Below are 20201 nucleotides of genomic sequence, written 5' to 3'. Positions count from 1 at the left end.
TGTGTCAAACATTGCTTTTGGCAGTTCTCATTTGAATCTCACAGCATTTGACAGAAGAGGTCTTCAGTTATCAACAAATACTGGAATGGAGAAAAGACATGTTTATAAAAAAGAAGAGGAAACTTTGGCATGGGTAGATTTTATTATGGAAAATATTTCCTATCCAAGGAGACTGTTTAGTGTTTGATAGAAGAAAAAGAAGTATTGAAATAAAAAGGAATCATTTTCTGAATGTACCCAAGAAAAAGAGAGAAAGCACAAGGACACATATGTGCATGTGAGCATGCGTACACGCGTGCGCAGACACACACACACACACACACACACACACACACACACACACACACACACACAGTGTTACTGTTCACTGAAGCCTATTAAGTAAGCCCAAAGGAAAGCCATTTAAATTCCCTATAAAGAAAACACTGTCAGTCAAACCAGAGCTGTGTCACTTAAGCCGTAACAAGAAGGGAAGAATGTTCATTTCACAGAAGATTGAAACTGTGTTAGTGGCAAAGGGATCATTAAATATTTTAAACAACAGGCTCAATGGCATGGTTCTTATGACAGTCTCCCAAGCCCCAGATCTCTCAACTTATTTTATTTCTTTCCTCCAGAAGTGCTTTCTGCCTTCCTGCTTTTCAAACTCCTCAGGTTCTGACTGACACCTTGTGAAATCCTAATGGAGCTACAGAGACAGGAGATGATGATTAATTTGTATGAGGGAGTTTTAAGAATCTGTGTGGAGGAGCAAAACACATTTCTGTCTTCTAGTATAAAGCAAATAGGCAGCCCCTTCTGCTCGCTATTTCTTTACCATTCCATTATATTCATTTATTTACCTACTGAAAACTTCTTAAATCGTTTGATTTTTTAGAATAGTTGTTATTCAAAACAAAACCAAAAAGAAAGAAAACAAATTCTTAATTATTTCAATTGTCTAAATGGCTCTAAAACTGGAGTTATTTTTTATAAAAGTAACTGTAAGCACTTTATGAAGCCCTTCGTTAGATTCCAACTCTGTTTCTTGATAAATCCAATTTGGTTTTCATACTTCAATAATGAAATATTAAAGAGGTAAGAGCTATTCCTAGGTCTAGGCAAAGCTACTGACAATAAAACCAATTTAAACGGTATGACACCCAAGTCCAAGAATTTCAGAAGCCATCGCCTGCATATGCAATATGTAACCCAGATTATGACTGAATTGTAATTTTTTAAATATTAGGCTCATGAGACTTCTAAAAATAGAAGTATATTATACAAAGAATCTTTTCTCATCTTTGGCTCCAGATACCTTTATCAAATGCAAAGTCTGACCTTGATGACAGTTTAGAGAAACAATCACATCGCCTTTCCCCATCGCTATCACTCAATTCAGAGTATTTTTGTAAACGGTTTAGAAAAATGAAAAGCAAGCCTGTGCAGGGAAGTGTTGACATTGCAGGCCTGAGGATGCTGCCCTTAAAAAGACTTGCTCACGAGGTTGGCCCTCGGCTGGCATCTGAGAATTCAGCTTATTAAAAGTTCCCTCTACCAATACAAAGACTTCCCTAACTGATAAGGTTGTTTTGCTGTGCCTAGGCTATTTGTATAAATAATATGAACACCTGTTTGTTTGTTTGTTTTTTTCTGAGAGCCTGGAATTTTAGTAGAGGTTGCTAGGCAGAGAATGCCTACATGACCATCCCAGCCCCCACCACCCCCAATAAAAACCCAGAGAAGTTCTCTGGGCAGAAACACCACAGACAGTAAACTGCATTTTTTGCTATTAGGCAAATTTGGCTCTGGGTAACCTTTCACATAGACAGCATGCATGGGAAGACTGCGCATGATTCTTCCAGACTCTACCTGTGTCTTCTTCCCTTACATCTGGCTGAGTCACTGTAATCCATCTAAGCCATGGTCTGACTCTATGCTGATTCTGGGAGTCCTTCTAGTAAGTCACCAAATATGTGGATGGTTTGGGAGACCCCAAAACAAGGCTTGAAACAAAATATTAGCTCTTTCCGGGTAAATATTTCGTGTTTGTTAATTTTTCTAACGGGGAAAAGACTGCTACCATTAAATTCAGCCTACATTATAACCTCATGCTGCTGCTCATATAATGAGTCATCTGTTATGGAGACACGACCGTAACTGTTTACAGGTTGTTTGCTGCTATTTAGTTTATGGAAAAAGAATAGTTTGGTGACCACAAGGACATGCATGACTGTCAAACTACAGACTTAGACGGAGCCCAAATAATAAATCTGCTCCTTGCCAGAGGCAACAAAATAAAGCAGAGCAGACAGCTGGAACATGCGCTACTGCAATGGAGACTAAGGTTTTATTTCTCGAATTCAATCTTAAGAAAAATATAACTTAATAGGACTCATCTCCCTTACTTCTTAAATATATATACTTTATAAATACTGGGAACAAATTATCACTGAGTAACTTTTATTACCGAAATACTAAACATAGTAAATATGAAAACTCAGATGTTTAAAATAAGAATACAAAATTTTACATTTTTTCTCCAATGGTGAAAAAAAACTATAATGAGCTTCCTAGTAACTGAAAAAAGCTGTTTTTTATAATAGAAATACATAAAAGTAAACCAAAAATGACCCCAAATAAACATGTACCTGCTTGAATGACTTTTTTTTTTTTACCAATCTGATGTTGCAAATCCTAGAGAGGATAAAAAATTGGCTTATCCAAATATTTCATTATATTTCTAGAGAAATATGGAATATGGCTCCATAGCTATGCTGGGAGAATGCCAGGAATAGATTAATAAACCTCTATCAGCCAAAAGTTCAAACAATTCCTGCATGCAATTTTGACTGAATAATAGGTCTGATCTTCACCCATCCTACTGGAAAACGGTGGACTCACAACCTTGTCCTCCCAATGGAAGCTGCATATCAAGAAACAAGAAAAGCCCTCTGAGGAGACAACAAAGAAGTAGACTATAGTTTATAGAAGGGATTTGAGGCCTCTTTGCTTTCAAAAAGAGGCTTTCAGTGATAAAGAATGGAAACCATGGGCGGAACCAACCATTCTTTCAGACCTATTTTCAATACCTTAGCTGCTTGGATGACGGTAAAACCACAGCTGCCCAGGGACTCCTGGTAGAGACAGAAGCACATTTTTCTCCAATTAACTGCTGAAGTCCTATTTCTGCACTGGAGTGATCGAAGGCCACATCTCACCTGTGCAAGGGAGGCCTATTCACAGCAGTGAATATTTGACATCGCATCTGCTGTAGTGGGAGGTAGGATATCCTCTTGGTTGAGCAGAGATGAAATGGATGAAATCTCAAATAAATATTTTTCTATAAAACAATTAACATTTAATTAAATATTTAAATTCATAGATAACCTTTTCATAAAAAGTGAGAGATTGTGAGAATTTTCTCACAAACTTATCTTGGAAAAGCAGCCCATTGCTTAGGACTCTTCTTTGAGAACAACTGATGCTGAGAAAATATAAAATACCATCGCTGATCTCACCAGATGAGTTACTGGATGGCAAGTTTGCTGACAGCAAGGGCTTTTGCCTTGTGTTTTTCCTTCCCGATGCCTTGAACATAACAGGCACTCAATAAATGTTTCTGGATGAAGGAAATGAGTGTAATAAAGACAGGTAGCAAAACAATAAGGAAGAAAACACTTTGAAGAAGTAAATGAGTCAAATTATCAGACTAAACCACAATATGCTTTTCCTCACAAAGTCTCCAGACAGCCAAGGATGAAAGATTCTGAGAGAATCTGGTAAGCAACAGCTATGGCAGCCCCATTTTTATCAAAACAATAAAACACAACACAAAAAAGCAAATAAGCAAAGCATACAGTATAGCTATGGGGTGTGATTGTTCGACACCCAAATAACTCAAGAAAAATTCAGGATATATTGTTACGATAGTTATTAGGTCAGATCACTAAAGTACTTTTCATTTAACACAAGGAAAAAAAGTTTTACAAGCAAACAAGAAAATGCTCAACATGTTTTACATATTTAATTCAATTACACAAAGATGTATATAAATAAATGCAGTAAGAGTATAATACTTACTTTTTAGTATTTTACTCAATTTCTATGTTCTTGAGTCCCAGTGACCAAAGGCGATCACTTTTAACCCTTTTAGCTGTTTCTTTCAGTATTTGCATTCACATTTAAAAAAATATTCTTCAACTGCTATTTCTTATCCATTTTTAATGTGTATTGGCTTCCTGCTGTGGAAAGTGAAGATTCAGCTCTCTAAGCTTCTACGCATACTTCTGTGCACTTCTGTGCACCCTGTCAAAATTCTCTCGATTTAACTATATTACAATTTTTGGTTATAATACTCAGTATTTGCATTACATTATTATGTCTTTTTACATACTGCTCATAATTGAACCCCACAGTATACTATATATTTCTTTTCTTGTACAAGTTTTTTTTTCTTCTAACATGAATAAATTACTTTAGTTTTCTATTTGCCTTTTTTTTTTCTTATTTATCTAACACTAATTTTCCCCATACTCTAGTACAGAACTAGAAGACTCATCTTATCAAATACAAACACAAGGGATCTTCCTAATTTACTGTCGTTTGTTTCCTTCTCTCCTGGAATCAGATCCTCCTGTCTGATCTGGAAAGGCTGTTTTCTGGGCCTAACACAGGTGATATCCAGGTGTCACCCTGGAACTTCTCTTTACCTCCCATCGAGGAACTTACTTCACTTTGCTCTAATTTCTGCATAATTTTTGGTTTATTCTCTCATCTTGGTAGAGCACCTCCTCCAGGAAATACCCAAGAAAGAATGTGCATGTGAGGCCAATTTTTGAGACCTTACATGTCTCTGAAAATAGCCTTATTCTTCCCTTGCATATGGTTGACATTTTGGTCAGGTACAAAATTCCAAATTGGAGATTATTTTCCCTTAGACTGGAAGGTATAGCTCTATTTCTTCTAGATTTCACACTATTGCAGTTGAGAAGTCGGATACCAGCCTACTTCCTGAGCCTTTGTATGTGACCCACTTTTTTCTGTTAAAACTTTTAGGAAAAATTTATTTTATTCACAGATTTTATCAGCTGTGTCTTGGAATTGGTCCTTTTTTCATTCATCATGCCGGGCACTCAATATACCCCTTCCATATGGAAATTTATGTCCTTCAATTTTGGAAAATTATTCTATGTCATTCTTATATAATTTTCTTCCCTGCATTTTTTTTTCCCTAAAACTCTTATTAATCTTGTTTTGGACTTCCTAAAGGTTGCCTCTTATTTCCTCTTTTCTCTCATGTTTGCTATCTCTGCCTTTTTGTTCTATTTTCCAGGCATTAGCTTCAATATTCTAACTCTTCACTGAATTTTTAATTTCTGCTATTATATTTTCAATTTCCAAGTCCTCTTTCAAGAACGCAATATCTTCTCTAATCCTTCAAAGAACATCTATTATGATTTTTTGAAGTTTTTTCCTTCCTGCTTTTCCCTCTGCTTCCTTTGAGCCTTCTTTCTTACTTATTTGTTCTAGTCTCATTATCCTAAAATATTTTATGATCTTTGGCTGTCCACTGTGAGACTCCAGAAGCTGAACGTATTTTATGGGATACTTCCAAATGTCTTTTCTCTTCAACTGGTCAGTTTAATTAGAAGAATCTTCTAATCTTCTAATCCAGGGATAGAGAAATATAAGCTTGACTGTCAGAACTCCCAGGTGCCCAGAAGGGAGATAGCACCTTTTCACATCTAGGTTTTTATGTAATATTCTTATTTTCTCTAAGATGTCTAACCCATACTCTTATCTGTATCTTGTTTCCAAGTCCAGAGCTTCTCTGGTCTAATTTCTTGAGAAAATAAATCTACCAAGCCACAGGGATGGGAGGAGGTCTCACTACTCCTTATTTGGGTTTTCCATTCATCATCAGATTTCAACCTCACCCTTCACACCTGTCTTCTAGCACAGCTTGTGGTTCCAAGTGCAGAGCCTTCCTTGTCCTGACCACAAATCCATCTCTTCAACATTGACTTCTCTCTCTGTGGACACGTGGCTTTCTATTTTCCACTTTCTGCTAATTCAATTCTCATTTATCCATTTGCTTTCTATCTTCCAAAAATTTGCTGACATCTCTTTCCTATAAAGCGTTATCCATCATTTTTTGTCTATGTGGATTTATACCTTTTTTATCTGTTACCTATCATTTTGGATAGTCTTAGGAAGCAGGAATAAACAAGTATGTTCGAACTGCCATGTATAACCATAAGTACAAAAATATTTTTTCATGGAAAAAAAAAATCTCTAAAATAGAGTAGCATCCCTATTGGTTAACTAGCATTTGGTCATACCTTGGCAAAAGTATTATGTTCAATTTGAGTCTATAAATCATAATTTATAGATGATATAGAAAGAATTCAGATGAGATTAAAAAATAGTTTTTAAAAAATAGATGATTTCTAAATAGATGATTTGCAAACTGGCTTAAGAGAAAAAGCAAACCAAACACATTATATCACAAAGAGAAAGCTGATGGATTTAGTACTGACCATCAAGTAGATAAAGAATTATTGTAGACACAGATGGTTGGCCTAACTTCTCTGTTTCCATTTGAAACAGAATAAGAAAATGGACTTAAGATAAAGCATAAGGAAAATTCACTGACAGTGCAGTATATTAAATATTACCAGGAGAGAGAGTGGAATTTTATTTTCTGGAATTATATTAAAAGTGAGAATGGCCCACTTCTTAGAGGTAAAATCCTGCACTAAATGACATTTAAATTCCTTCCAGCTGTATGTTTCTTTTCTTTCCAATAGATCTGTATGGAGAAAATAATCACTGCTATTCCAAGCTTCTTTCTTTCTTTCTTTCTTTCTTTCTTTCTTTTTTTTTTTTTTTTTGCTAATAGAAACATTTTTTGGTAATAAGAAAGATTATTTCTAAAGGAGGTTCAGTTAGATTTCAAGATTCACACTTGCAAGTTCTAATAATTTTTTAGCAAAATTAAAGACTTTCTACAGATTAAAAGAATGACTATATTCAAAGTGTGGGTAGCACACTTCAATATTGAGACAAAAAGTAGCATTGCTCAGGTTTAAGATTTTGCTTTGCAGTAAGTTGCACTTTTAAAAAGTATGTTTCCTGGTGTAAAATGACTCATGAAATTAAAGTCAAACTATAGCTAAACAGAATGCTTATAATATCAGAAGATAAAGTATTTTTCCTTTCCATTCACTTTTGAGAATGTACTGACGAAGAACAGGATGGTAGCTAATAAGGGGGCCACTGGAAGGGACAAAGGCAGAGGAGGTGTGCTTGGGATAGAGAAGACACATCACAAGAGCACAGGGAAGGCTCAACCACAAGAGGCCCTGTGTCCATCACAAGCTTGATTTTTATGTTGTTGTTAAAGAAATATAGGTTTTTGTCTATTTGTTTTTAGTACAAAAATTTTGAGCCTCACCTCATACTACACGCAAGAACATGCTCCAAGTAGGCCGAAGACCAACATATGAGAGACAAAGCTTTTTTTTTTTTTTTTTTTTTTTTTTTTAAAAGGTGTTAGTTTACCTTTGTGACTTCTGATTAGGAGAAGATTTCTTAAATAAGAAATACCACAAATATTGATCGATTGCATCATAATAAAATAAAAAATGTTTATTAAAGATACCCTAAGCAAAATTTAAAAAAAACAAGTCACAGAATGGAAAATGATGTTTGTAACATATATAACTGACAGATGACTTAAACCCAAAACACATTTTTTTTTTAAAAAAACTCCTACAAATGAAAAAGATAACCCGACAGTGAAGAAGAAATCCAAATAGCCAACTGACATGTAAAAATGAGTTCAACTTCATTAGTCAGCAGCAAAATATAAAGAAAAAACTACAATAAGATGCCACTCTATACCCACCAGAACAACAAATTTTTTTTACCTGACAGTATGTTGTATAAATTCATATAACCCCTTTAGAAACCTGTTTAGCAGCTTTTGGTAAATTTGAAGATATGTATGCTCTATGACCAGCAATTTTGCTCCTCAAAATATACTTTGAAGAACTATGAGTACACATTAAGATAGCTGTTAAAGAATGTTCCCAGCAGTACTCTATATAATGTGTAAAATTGGACACAACTCAAATGTCCATTTGTAATAGACTGGCTAAATGAATTATCATATATTCATATAATGGAATATTTTGCAGCAATGAAAATGAATGAACTACAGCTACTTGTAACAATAGGAATGAATCTCACAAAAATGAAATTAAGCAAAAGAAGCTAGACATTAATGATTCCATCTAAATGGATCTTTATTATAATTCTACTTAAATTAATTTCAAAAAAAAATCATTAGGAATCCATTAGGAAGCAAAACTATAAAGCAATCCAAAGAACTAATAATTTTGCGAATCTGGATAGTGGTTACCTTGGGGTGAAAGAGGGTACTGTGATTGGGAAAGGACACAGTCACGCTTCTGCTGGACTGGTAGGGTCTTGTTTCTTAATCCAGTGGTTACACAATTGTTCACATTATGATTCTTCCAGCTGTACAGTTATGTTTTAATGTACTTCTCTCTACTATGTTATATTTCAAAATATAAATGATTAATATAAACAAATGCAGCATTACATAAAGCAGATTCTCTGGCTCATTAGCCCATACCAACAAAGTAACTATGGTTAACAAATTGGTGTGGATCATTCTAGATGTGCCTAAATGCTCTTTTTATAACTTAAAAAAAAAAAAAAAGTGACAAGGAATCCAAAAGGGAATTGTGCAATACCAAGTTCACTGCAGAAGTGTTATTGTGAGATAGAGGTCAATGTACTCCTTCTCAACTGAGTGAATTTCATTGAGACTCCTGGAACTCATAAGCAATTATAGCAAGGTCTGTGGATACAAGGTTACAAAAGTAAATCACTTTCCTATATATAGGCAATGAACAAATAGAATGTGAAACTAAATATACAACACTACTTACATTAATGCTTCAAAATATGACATAATTAGGTATAAAGATAACAAAATATGTAAAAGATCTATGTGAGTTAAACTACGAAACTCTAACAAACAAAATCATAACAGAGCAAAATAAATGGAGAGATGCTCCATGCTTATGGATAGGAAGATTCAATGTTGGTAAGATGTCAATTCTTCTCAACTTCATCTATAGATTGTATGTGATCCCAAAATCTCAGTAAGTTATTTTATGGATTTCAGCAAACCGATTCTAAAGTTTATAGAAAGAGACCAAAAAAAAAAAAAAAAAAACCTACAGAATAGCCAACATGATATTGAAGAACAGGTTGGAAGATTGATACTATGTGACTTCAAAACTTACAAGAAACCTACAGTAATGAATATAGTATGAATGAAGCAGATCAATGAAGCAGAATAAAGAGCCTAGAAATAAGTCACATAATACATAAATTGATCTTTGACCAATAAGCAAAGGCAACACAGCGTAGCAAAGAATTTTTTGAGCAAGTGGTGTTGAAATAACTGGATATCCACAGGCAAAAAATGAATCTAGATAAACCTTTCACAAACATTCATTCAAAATGGATCACAGACCTAAATGTAAAATGCAAAACTATAAAGCTCCTAGAAGATAACACAGGGGAAAACCTAGATGACCTTAGGCTTGATGATAACTTTTTAGAAACAACACCAAAGACACAATCCATAAAAGAAATAAGTCATGAACTGGACTTCACTAAAATTAAACATTTCTGCTCCGCTAAAGACAATGACAAGAGAATGAGAAGACAAGTCACAGACTGAGAAAAAACATTTGCAAAAGATACATCTCATAAAGGACTGTTATCCACAAACACAGAGAACTCTTGAAACTCGACAAGAAAACAAAACAAAAAACAATTAAAGAATTGGCAGAAGACTTTAACAGACCTCTCACCAAAGAAGATGTATAGATGGCAAATAAGTATATGAAAAGATGCTCTACATCACATGCCATCAGAGAAATGTAAGTTAAAACAACGATGAGCTACCATTACATACCTATTAAAATGGCCAGAATCGAGAACACTGACAACACCAAATGCTGGCAAAGATGTGGAGCAACAGGAACTCTTATTCACTACTGGTAGAAATGCAAAAAAGGTCACTTAGGAAGACAGTTGGCAGTTTCTTATAAAACTAAACACACTCTTATAGAAATCAGAAGTTGTGCTCCTTGTTATTTATCCAAATAAGGTGAAAGCTTATGTCTACACAAAAACTTGCACATGGATGTTTGCAGATGCTTTATCATAACTGCCAAAAGTTGGAAGCAACCAAGACGTCCTTTGGTAGGTAAATAAACTTTGGTACATCCAGACAATGGAATAATATTTAGCACTAAAAAGAAATGAGCTATCAAGTCATGAAAAGACATGGAGGGAACCTGAATGTCAATTAACAGGTTAAAAAAAGCCAATCTGAAAATACTATGTACTGCAGTATGAGTCCAACTATAAAAGACCTTCTAGAAAAGGAAAAACTATGAATAGAGTTAAAAGCTTAGTTGTCAGAGTTTGGGGGGAAACAGATGCTAAGGGATAAAAAGGTAGAGCACAGAGGATTTTGAGGGCAGTGAAAACACTCCATGATACTATGAAGATGGATACATGTTATTACATGTACATAGATTGTACAACACCAAGAACGAATCCTAATATAAACTATGGACTTTGGGTGGTTATGATGTGTCAATGTAGGTTCATCAATTATACCATACTTACCACTCTGGTGGAGGATGTTGATAATGGTGAAGGCTACATAAGTGTGGGAACAAAGAGTATATGGAAAATCTCTGTACCTTTAAAAGAAGTTTTAAAATAGAATTATTATTCTCAGAGATCTGAGAAAATGTTGCATTCATAAACTAAGTGCAGGATGTTGTGGAAAAAATCAATCACAGAATTGACTGAATGTATGAAAAATTTTTTTTTCAGACAAATTTTTTAAGTAAAAAGTTGGAAGATAAAGCAGAGAAAACCTTCCAGAATATAGCAAAATAAGAAAATGTAGTCATCTAAAAGATAATTTCCAGTTTGTCCAATTGTACCTCATCTAATAGGACTCCTAGAAAAAGTACATGGAGAAAGTGAGAGAAAATTAGTAAGGGAAAATTGAATAAAATAAACCAAACACACACACACACACACACACACACACACACACACACACATCCCTTGAACACAATATAGAGAAATTTTGAAACCCCAAAGTGAAAGAGAATATCCTAAAGTTTTCCAAAGAGAAAGCACAGATCACATGCAATTAGATTGCTATCAGACTTATCGGCAACATTGGATACCAAAAGGGAGTACTATCTCAAAGCTCTTTGAGGAAACCGATTTGTCGCTTATTAAATAAATAATTTCAACTCTGCTAACGTAAAAATCAGTGCACATGGCAGGAATAGAAGGGAAAAAAGAAAAAGGGAAGAGCGAAGGTGTTAAGATCCTCACCCTACAAGTCAGGGACCAAGGGAGCCCACCTAACAATGAAGCAAGATATAAAATATAACCACATACTTAAATTACTTAAATAGAGGAACTAAAAATTATGATACAACTATGCTGGGTAAAGGGGGAGGAGAGATGGAACAGTGTGGCAGGAAACCAGTAGACATTGTACAAATTGACAAATGAGGAAATAACAGTATAAACGTAGTACTTAGATATATAACAATAACTACTAGAAAAAGCAGTTACAGGAATTAAAAGTGGTTTCTTTTGGCAAGAAGGAAAGGGAGTGGGAAGGGGTAAGGCAAGGAAGTCCTTGTTTTTTGTTTTTTTTTTTTTTAATTCTAAGCCATTCTGCATTATCTGACTTTTTAGCCATGGGCCTGAGTTACTTAGATTAAAAAAAAAAAATTTAAGAGGCTTTATTATAAAATATATTTATAACTTGGTTATTGATCCGCTGTTGCAAGGAAGGTTGTGAGTGACTGAGGGATAAATGGTAGAGCCACCAATTAAGAGAGTACTCAGACAGAAGACCAGGCTGTGGGGAAAAATGAAGAATCTGACCGCGAAGCGGTAGCCCTTAAAGTGCCTGTGGCACACACTACATAGACTTGGAAATGCGGATCCAATGCTTAAAAGAGAGGTTTAGGGCAGAGATGACAGTTTGACAGTCATCTCTGTACAGGTTAGTTAAAGCCAAGATTGTCAGTGAGACTATCCAGGAAGAACATGTGGAGTGAATAAAGAAGTGGGCCAGGGATGAAACCCTAGAGAACATCAGTGTCAAATGGAGGGAGAAGCCTGCAAAGGAAAACCAGGAATGTTTGGCGTTATGGAAGCCAAAGAGGTGGAGTTTGAAGAAGGAAAGCAACAATCGGATGCGACGGAGAGGTCCACTTTAAAGGGTCATAACTCCCAAACTTGTCAAGATTTCGTGTGCTTCCCATAAGTTCTCTCTGACCTATGCATTTGAGGTCTACCCAATAGACTGAAGCACAATTCCCACATATCTAATAAGGAACTAAAACAAGGCTTTGACACCAGCTCAACTGGGAACATCTGTAAGCATTCAAATGCATCTCCGTAGTTAAGGTGCTGTTTAGTGCTTCGAACTATACACTTTTAGACTCCACTTGGCACGTTACAGGTAGTTAGGTTCCAGGAGAATTAAGAAATCCATTTCTGCTCATGTTTCCTTACAAAATTTATTGTCACCCATATAGACTCAGCCTAAAAATACGGTATGTCTGCTTTGTGGAAAATACTCAACCTGGTGCGTAAACTCCCGAAAATGCAACTTTGTGGAAACCCACCCACCCCACACGTTCCTCCCCCTAGTAACTCAGCAGTGGGGGAGAGCCACAGAAACCGAAGGAGTGAAACACTTATCTTCACTTGGCCTCTGGAGCCCCATTTTAAAAACAGCCATCTGGAATGTGTATTTCAGTGGTGTATTTTTCCCTCAAAGATAAGAACAACAATAACAATGAAAGTTGTGATAATAAACATGCACAATATCCTGCATTAACAAACTATGTGAATATTTTATTAGCAGATAAAATCCTGATGTAACCTGTGTTCCTTTTATTTTAGAAAGGGAAAAAAAATACAGACAACAATCAGTATTCACGAAACCCAATGGATCTGCCTTTGGCATCAATTCAGAGTCAAGATTCAGTGTCACTGCACCACACAGCAAGGGAGACTGCTCTCCAATAGCGTCGTTCCCTAGTCCATTTAATGAGTTGGCACAATTGGAACTCTGCATTATTGGGACTATTCTGTATGCAAGCTCCGATCTGCTGCAAGCAGGCACAGACTAATAGATTCTCTTTTTTTCCCCCAGGATAACTTCTTTAGTGCCAATACGCAGAGCGACAGTAGTCATACTAATGCACCATCAATCTAACCTCAAAAACAGTCAGCAATTTTCAGGTCAATGCAGAGATTAAAGTAGAACATTATGAAGTTTCCAGATGTAAACTAAAATTGAACCAGACTCAGACAATTATGTAAATCAGATACCAAGTCAGTGACACCTGTGGGCAGGTGTGCTATAAACAAACCTTGTACCATGCAGATGAGAAAGACCATCTGCCAAGATGAGAAAGACCATCCTTCAGAAAAGAAGAGCAAAATTAAACCCTGGAAAAGCATTCTCATAGAGTTTGGTCATGTGAAAGGGAAAAGGCAAAACCGTGGAGGCACCTGAATTTCACTTACATTTCACATCCAATATTTCTGCACGTCTGGTTCCTCTACCTTTAAAATAGATCAAGAAATCACCGAGGTGTCACTCTCTCACGCATCGCTCCAAATCCCCCATCTTCTTGGTCTCGCACCATAAAGCTGCAGTAGCCTTCTCATTTCCATGCCTCTTCTACTCTTACCTCTCTGCAGACTATTCAGTTTCAAAACTGAAGTCAGAATTTGTTATTTCCCTGCTCAAAACTTTCTAATGTCTTCCCTACACACTTAGAATAAATTCCAAAGTAAGATGACCCTTGAATAATGCAGGGTTAGGGGCACCAACCCCTCAAACAGTTGAAAACCCACACATAACTTTCCACTCCCCAAAAACTTAACTACTAATAGCCTACTATTGATGGGAAGCCTGACTGATAACATAAACAGTAGATTAACACGTATTGTGTATTTGTATTTTATACTGTGTTCTTACAATAAAGTAAGCTAGAGAAAAGAAAAGGCTATTAAGAAAATCATAAGGAAGAGAAAATACATTTACAGTACTTATGTATTTATTGAAAAACATCTGCACACAAGTGGACCCACGCAGTTCAAACCTGTGTTGTTGAAGGGTTAACCGTACTTACCATGGTCCCCAACCTTTTTGGCATCAGGGACCAGTGCTCCTATGAGAATCTAAAGCCTGATGATCTGAAGTGGAGCTGAGGCAGTGATGCTAGTGCTGGGGAGCGGCTGCAAATACAGATGAAGCTTTGCTCATTTGCCCACAGCTCACCTCCTTCTGTGTGGCCCAGACTGGTAGTGGTCCTCAGCTCGGAGGTTTGGAACTCCTGCTCTAGAAGATCTGGCACCCAGCCTCATTTCCCACCTCATGGCTCCCCCTGTTACCTGCTGGAGCTACACTGACTGCCTTGCTGTTCTGGGAACACACTAAGCAATTGCATTTTCTGTTCTCTTTTCTTAGAACATTCTTCTCAAGACTACCCACAGGGCGTAATCCTTCATTTTATTCAAGTTTTGCTCGAAAGTCACCACCTCCTCAGTGAGATTTTTTTTGACCATCCTGCCCAAAACAGCATTCCCTGTCACCTGGATTGTCTTCCATTGTTTTATTTTTCTTCTCATAACTGCTCAATGCCTGTCATAGCTCTTTGTTTATTGCCAATCTCATACTTAGGAATATAAACCCCATTAGGGAAAGACTTCATTTATTCACCACTATATGCCCAGTACGAAGAACATTTTTCACCCATAGTGCATTCTCAATAAATTTGTGTTGAACAGAGGAATTAAGAAATAAATACATTTAGTCTCAACTCTAAGAATACCTACCTTTCTGATTTTAGGCAAATCAGTAGTCTCATCTCTGGGATAAGGAAACTAGACCGCATGGTTGCTAATGTCTCCTCTCATTCTAAAACTACTATTTCCTTAATCAGCTTATCGCCACCACAAAACACTGGGAAGCTATCATTTGATTAGTATACATCAAGTTTGCTGTAAATGATATTAATACTTCAGCTGCTCTTTAAAACTATCTCTTAGCACACTTTAACATATCCAATTTGTTTCAATTGTCAGTAGTGTCACTACACACACACACACACACACACACACACACACACATTCAATAGCATAGCCACTCCTGTGACATAGGAACCCTTTTCTCAGGCTGGCTACTTGGCTCTTTGTTCTTCCAAACACTGTATTAAAACAAATTTTTTTTTTATTTTTAATAATTATAAATCCAAGGGTTCCTATAGTGGAGCAACTTATACCTTCAAGGTTTTCAGATGATTTCTGAAAATGCTTGAAAAAAAATGTGTTTATTAGAAAAAGAAATACAGATGATCTGGAAAGTTAATTAACATAAAAATTATATATTTTACATCATGTGGCTTTTATGTAGATTTCACTTTTTTAACTTACAACACTCGTCCTTTGCTTCCAAAAGTGAAAACTATTTTTATATTTTTAGAAAATACACTACTCAATTACTGCCTCAACACTCAAATTATTAGTGTCATAAGTTATCCAAGAAAAGAAAAACTCTTTCCACACTGACATTTAATTTAGAATTGAAATGGAATAACGAACAAGTTTTAAATCTAATTATCTAAAAATTATTTATCAAAAGAAAAGTCCATTACATGTATGTCACCAACATTCTCATGAAGATATTTTGAAAAGAACCCTTTTACCTATTTAACAATTTACATAAAGGAATTTTCTCATTATTAACCAAACTGAAACATTCCGAGTATGATTTGAAATTTTCTAAAGGAAATCAGTTTCCGAATATTTGATATTCCTTGAGCTACATGCATGCGTAAATAGTTATATTTCAATGCAACTAAGCCTTTCGCATCAAAAAAACTTAATTTTTATTTTTCGGGAACTTCAAATGAAGTTAAATATTTTGAGTCTTATTTTAACAACAAAGATAGTATAAGAAAAGAAAATCACAAACTAATATCTCTCATGAATATAGACACAAAACCCTCACTCAAAATTTTAGCAAACTGAATCCAGTAATATATAAAATATAAAGATGATTTTATCCCAGGTACTAAGTTGATTTGACATGCTGAAATCAGGGATTTAACTTCTCATATTAACAATCTAAGGCAGAAAAATCATATAATCTCAATAAATTCAGAAAATACATTTAATAAAATTCAATATTTGTGATTTAAGACTCGTAGAAAATTAGGGACAGGAAGTCACATCTTTCTCTCCTCTTTATTAAATGTTCTGCTCCCTCGAAAAACAAATGCTATAGCCAACATCACACTTAATGGTTAAATGCAGAAAACTGCCCATTGAAATTAGAAGAACAACAAATGTCAACCATCAGGACTTGTAGTCAACAGTAAACGGAGGGCGTAGCCTGTGTAGTCGGCATAAATAAATACATGGTGTAAAGATTGGAAAGAAAGAAATGAAGCTGTCAATATTCACAAATGATAGGATTATGTTTGTAGAATATCTAAAGGTATTTATAGATAAGCTGTTACCGTAGGAGCATTTAGCAATACAGAAAAATCAATTAGCAATGTAGAAAAACCAACTAAATTTCTATAACACAAGCAGAAAATTAAATCCTCAAAAAGAACATTGACGACATTATAAAAAATACCTTGTCTACCAATATTCTAACAAATGATATGTAAGGTTTCTGAGGAAAAAAGTATAACACTTTAGTAAGACACTTAAAAAGAGTTAACTAGAGGAAGACTCAATACTGTAAAGATATCAGTTTTCTCCAAATTAATTCATAGATCCGGTGCAATCCTACTCAAAATCTCAAAATTTTATTTGGGGGATGTGGAACTTGAACAAGTTGGTTTTAAAATTTTATATGAAAATGTAAAGAACCAAGAGGAGTCAAGACTCTCTTGAGGAACAAGAATGCCTTCTCATATATCAAGACTTATTTTTTTTAAATTAAACCAGTGTGGTATAGGCATAGAACAGTAGAACAAACTAGAATGCTTAGAAAAAGACTTATTCACACTCAATGATATATGATACATCGCAGAGGTAGAAAGGATAGTCTTTTGAACAAATATCCATAGGAAATAAGTTAATTTGGAGCTACATATAAAAACTAATGTCAGGTGAACTTCAGAATTAAACATGAAAGGTTAAATTTAATATAGAAAACAACTTAAGGTAGAAAATATATTAAATATCTAATTTAATATAGAAAATATATGAAGAGCTTGGGGTAGGAAAAGATGTCTTAAGGTACAAAAAGCACAAACCATAAAGGAAATGATTTCTAAATTTGACTATATGAAAATTAAAGTATTCTGTTCACCAAAAAACACCATATGAAGAGTTATCACTGAGTGGGAGAAGAGATTAGCTATATGTATAACTAACAGAAGAAGACTAGGATCCAGAATGTTTAAGGAATTCTGCATACAATTCGAGAGAGGTAGACGGTACAACAGAGAAATGATTTGCTTCACAAAAGAGGAACTCCATATGATCATAAACATAAAAAAAAGTCATCAACCTCACTAGAAACAGAGAAAAGCAAAGAAAAATTACAGAGATATGAATATTGAATTTTATTACACCCTGGTTAAACAAATATGTATATCTGCTATATATATGTGTGTATATGTATATGTATACGTATATGTGCATGTGTGTGTATGTATATACTAAGTGTTGGCAAGATCAGATGACCATCTTGGAATATAGCAAAGATAAAAAAAGGCCAGCAATTCCTCTTCTAGGCTAACTCATGCTAGCACACATGGGAATATAAGCATAAAAATAGTCACAGTTGCAGCATTTTTATCCACCAAATGGTTAACAACCCTAAGAGGTGGATAAATATGTCATATTTTCATTTATGAAATACCATATGGCAGTGAAAATTAACTATAGCTGCAAAATAAATGCATCTTACAAACTTAATGTAGTACATAGGACACAAAAGATGACATACAGCCTGCCTCCATTACATATGATTCAAAAACAAGCAAAACAAAATTATATTATTTAAAAAGTGATGAAATTATTTCTTAAAGCAAAAAAACTATTTTCATAAAAACAAGAAGAGTGGTTACCTGTGGGAGGGGGAAGGGCTATGGCCAGGAAGGAACCATGGAAGGCTTTAGGAGAAATGGTAATACTCTGGGTTACACAGATGTTTTACCTTTTAATTATTTATTAACCTACACAAATTATGGTCTATGGACTTTTTGTGCATCTGTTATATTTTATAATGAAAATGACTGAAAATAAATACACAAGTTTTAGAGCTTGATTTGAGGATATACTGGATAAATGTTTCATTAGCTGAAACAAGTACAATAATACAGGAGAATGTGCAGAAATAGACCAAATAAGACTAGAGTCTATTCCCTATTTATTAGTCCCTCTTCTTAGCCCCACTGGCTCGTCACATGGAAGCCCTCCGTTGTATCACAGAGCCTATGAAAAGCTTCATATCCAAGTGCTGCATTCATCTACTGCTGGAGTTTACGTCAAGCCATTGTGCTGTGGTCCAATGATCAGGACTTATGTGAAAGCCTTGTTTTCCTTTACGAGGGCAAAGAGAGAAGTGGGGGAAGGGGCAGGGAATCTAAAAGGGAAGGCCTCAACTGACCCCACTTGCCTTGTAACTAGAAACTATCACAAGGCCAAGAGCAAAAAGTGTTTGCTATGAAGATAATTCTACTTGCAATAAATCAATGCAGTGAGAAAGGCCAGTGGAGGCAACAGAGGGCTGCAGCCAGAGGAGAAGCCAGCAGGGACCAAGGAGGCAAGAAGGTAAGGGGGACGTTAACGAGAGCAGAGCCCAGACCAGTTAAGGAGGAGTCGCTGCTTTTCCGGCACGAGACGCCTCTTTCTCCCATCTCTCACTCCCGATCCCTAGAGTGTCTTGACCTTCAGTCATCCTCACCTCCTCTTGCTGAGCTCCCACAGGGACCCTGTGCTGAGGCCTCACCTGACACATGAAGGCTGTGGGGGAAGAAGAGCTGCTGTGGCCCCTCTCTGAGCACTGCCATCCTGCCACAACCCTCGATCTTGCTACAGCTGAATGAGAAGCTGGGACCCTGGCTTCTAATTATTCTTCTAAATAAGCCAGACCAAATGGAGCTCAGGCTTTAAGATAGTTCATTCAATCTTCAACTTTGAAAAATGCCATTCAGGGTCATTTAAAGCATGTTTTTTTATTAAGTTGATTTGTTCATTTCATAAAAATTCTTTAGGCTCATATGGAAAAGTTATTTCGAAGTTCCCTTTTACACAGAATAATGATGACTTAAAAAGATCATTTTCAACATACAGAAGCAACTAGCAAGTCAAAGATGACCTAGAGTCACCTTTCACTGCTTCCGCTCTGTGAAAGCCCAACCTCCACCCTTTACGTCTGTTTTCCAAAGTACCCAGTCCAACCAATACCATAATCTCCTTTAAATCTACCCGCTCTCTGCTATTTCCCCATCAACTAATTGCTCTACTTGAGGACCTCATACGTGGGCCCTACCATGACTTACCACAGGAGCCTCCTCAGCACCCTTTCTCCCTCCAATTACTTCTTTAATATACCCTTCAGGGTGACTGGACCAAGCCTCCTAACCACAAGTCCGCTCAGACCCCTCTAAGCCTCAGACAGAGTCACTGACTCCCAGGGGCTCATAGAGACTGTTAGGGTTCCTTGCATGGCACTCAAAGGCCTCCAATCCGCCCTCTCAGCCTCTTCCCCGCCGCACTGCTCCCCACGGCCACTGGCCTCCCCGCCATGACTCCGAGGAGTGTGGAAGGTGTGTCTTCACTGCTCTACTCACCATACACCTATTCTTACAAATCATATTCCTTCCACTGGTTACTTCCCCACTTTGATTTGATCCTTCCATGTTCTGTGCACCTACAAGACTTTGCTTAAACTTCAGGTGAAGTGTTCATTTCACTTAACATGTCCATGGCCAAACTCTGAATTTTCCTACGAAAAGCGGTCCCTCCCTTCGGCTTCCCCATCTCAGTACACGGAGCTACCATCCATCTGGTTG

At 36.1% G+C, this 20201-nt stretch overlaps 1 protein-coding gene across 6 annotated transcripts in view; it reads right to left on the bottom strand.

Annotated features, from left to right (window-relative positions):
• The window catches only part of CSGALNACT1 (chondroitin sulfate N-acetylgalactosaminyltransferase 1), a 272752-nt gene that overhangs the window by 97356 nt on the left and 155195 nt on the right, over positions 1-20201 (bottom strand). The window lies entirely within an intron of this gene.

This window comes from Rousettus aegyptiacus, unplaced genomic scaffold (genome assembly GCF_014176215.1).
Source record: "Rousettus aegyptiacus isolate mRouAeg1 unplaced genomic scaffold, mRouAeg1.p scaffold_m13_p_11, whole genome shotgun sequence".
Lineage (NCBI taxonomy): Eukaryota > Metazoa > Chordata > Mammalia > Chiroptera > Pteropodidae > Rousettus > Rousettus aegyptiacus.
This window is presented reverse-complemented; position numbering and strand designations above follow the sequence as displayed.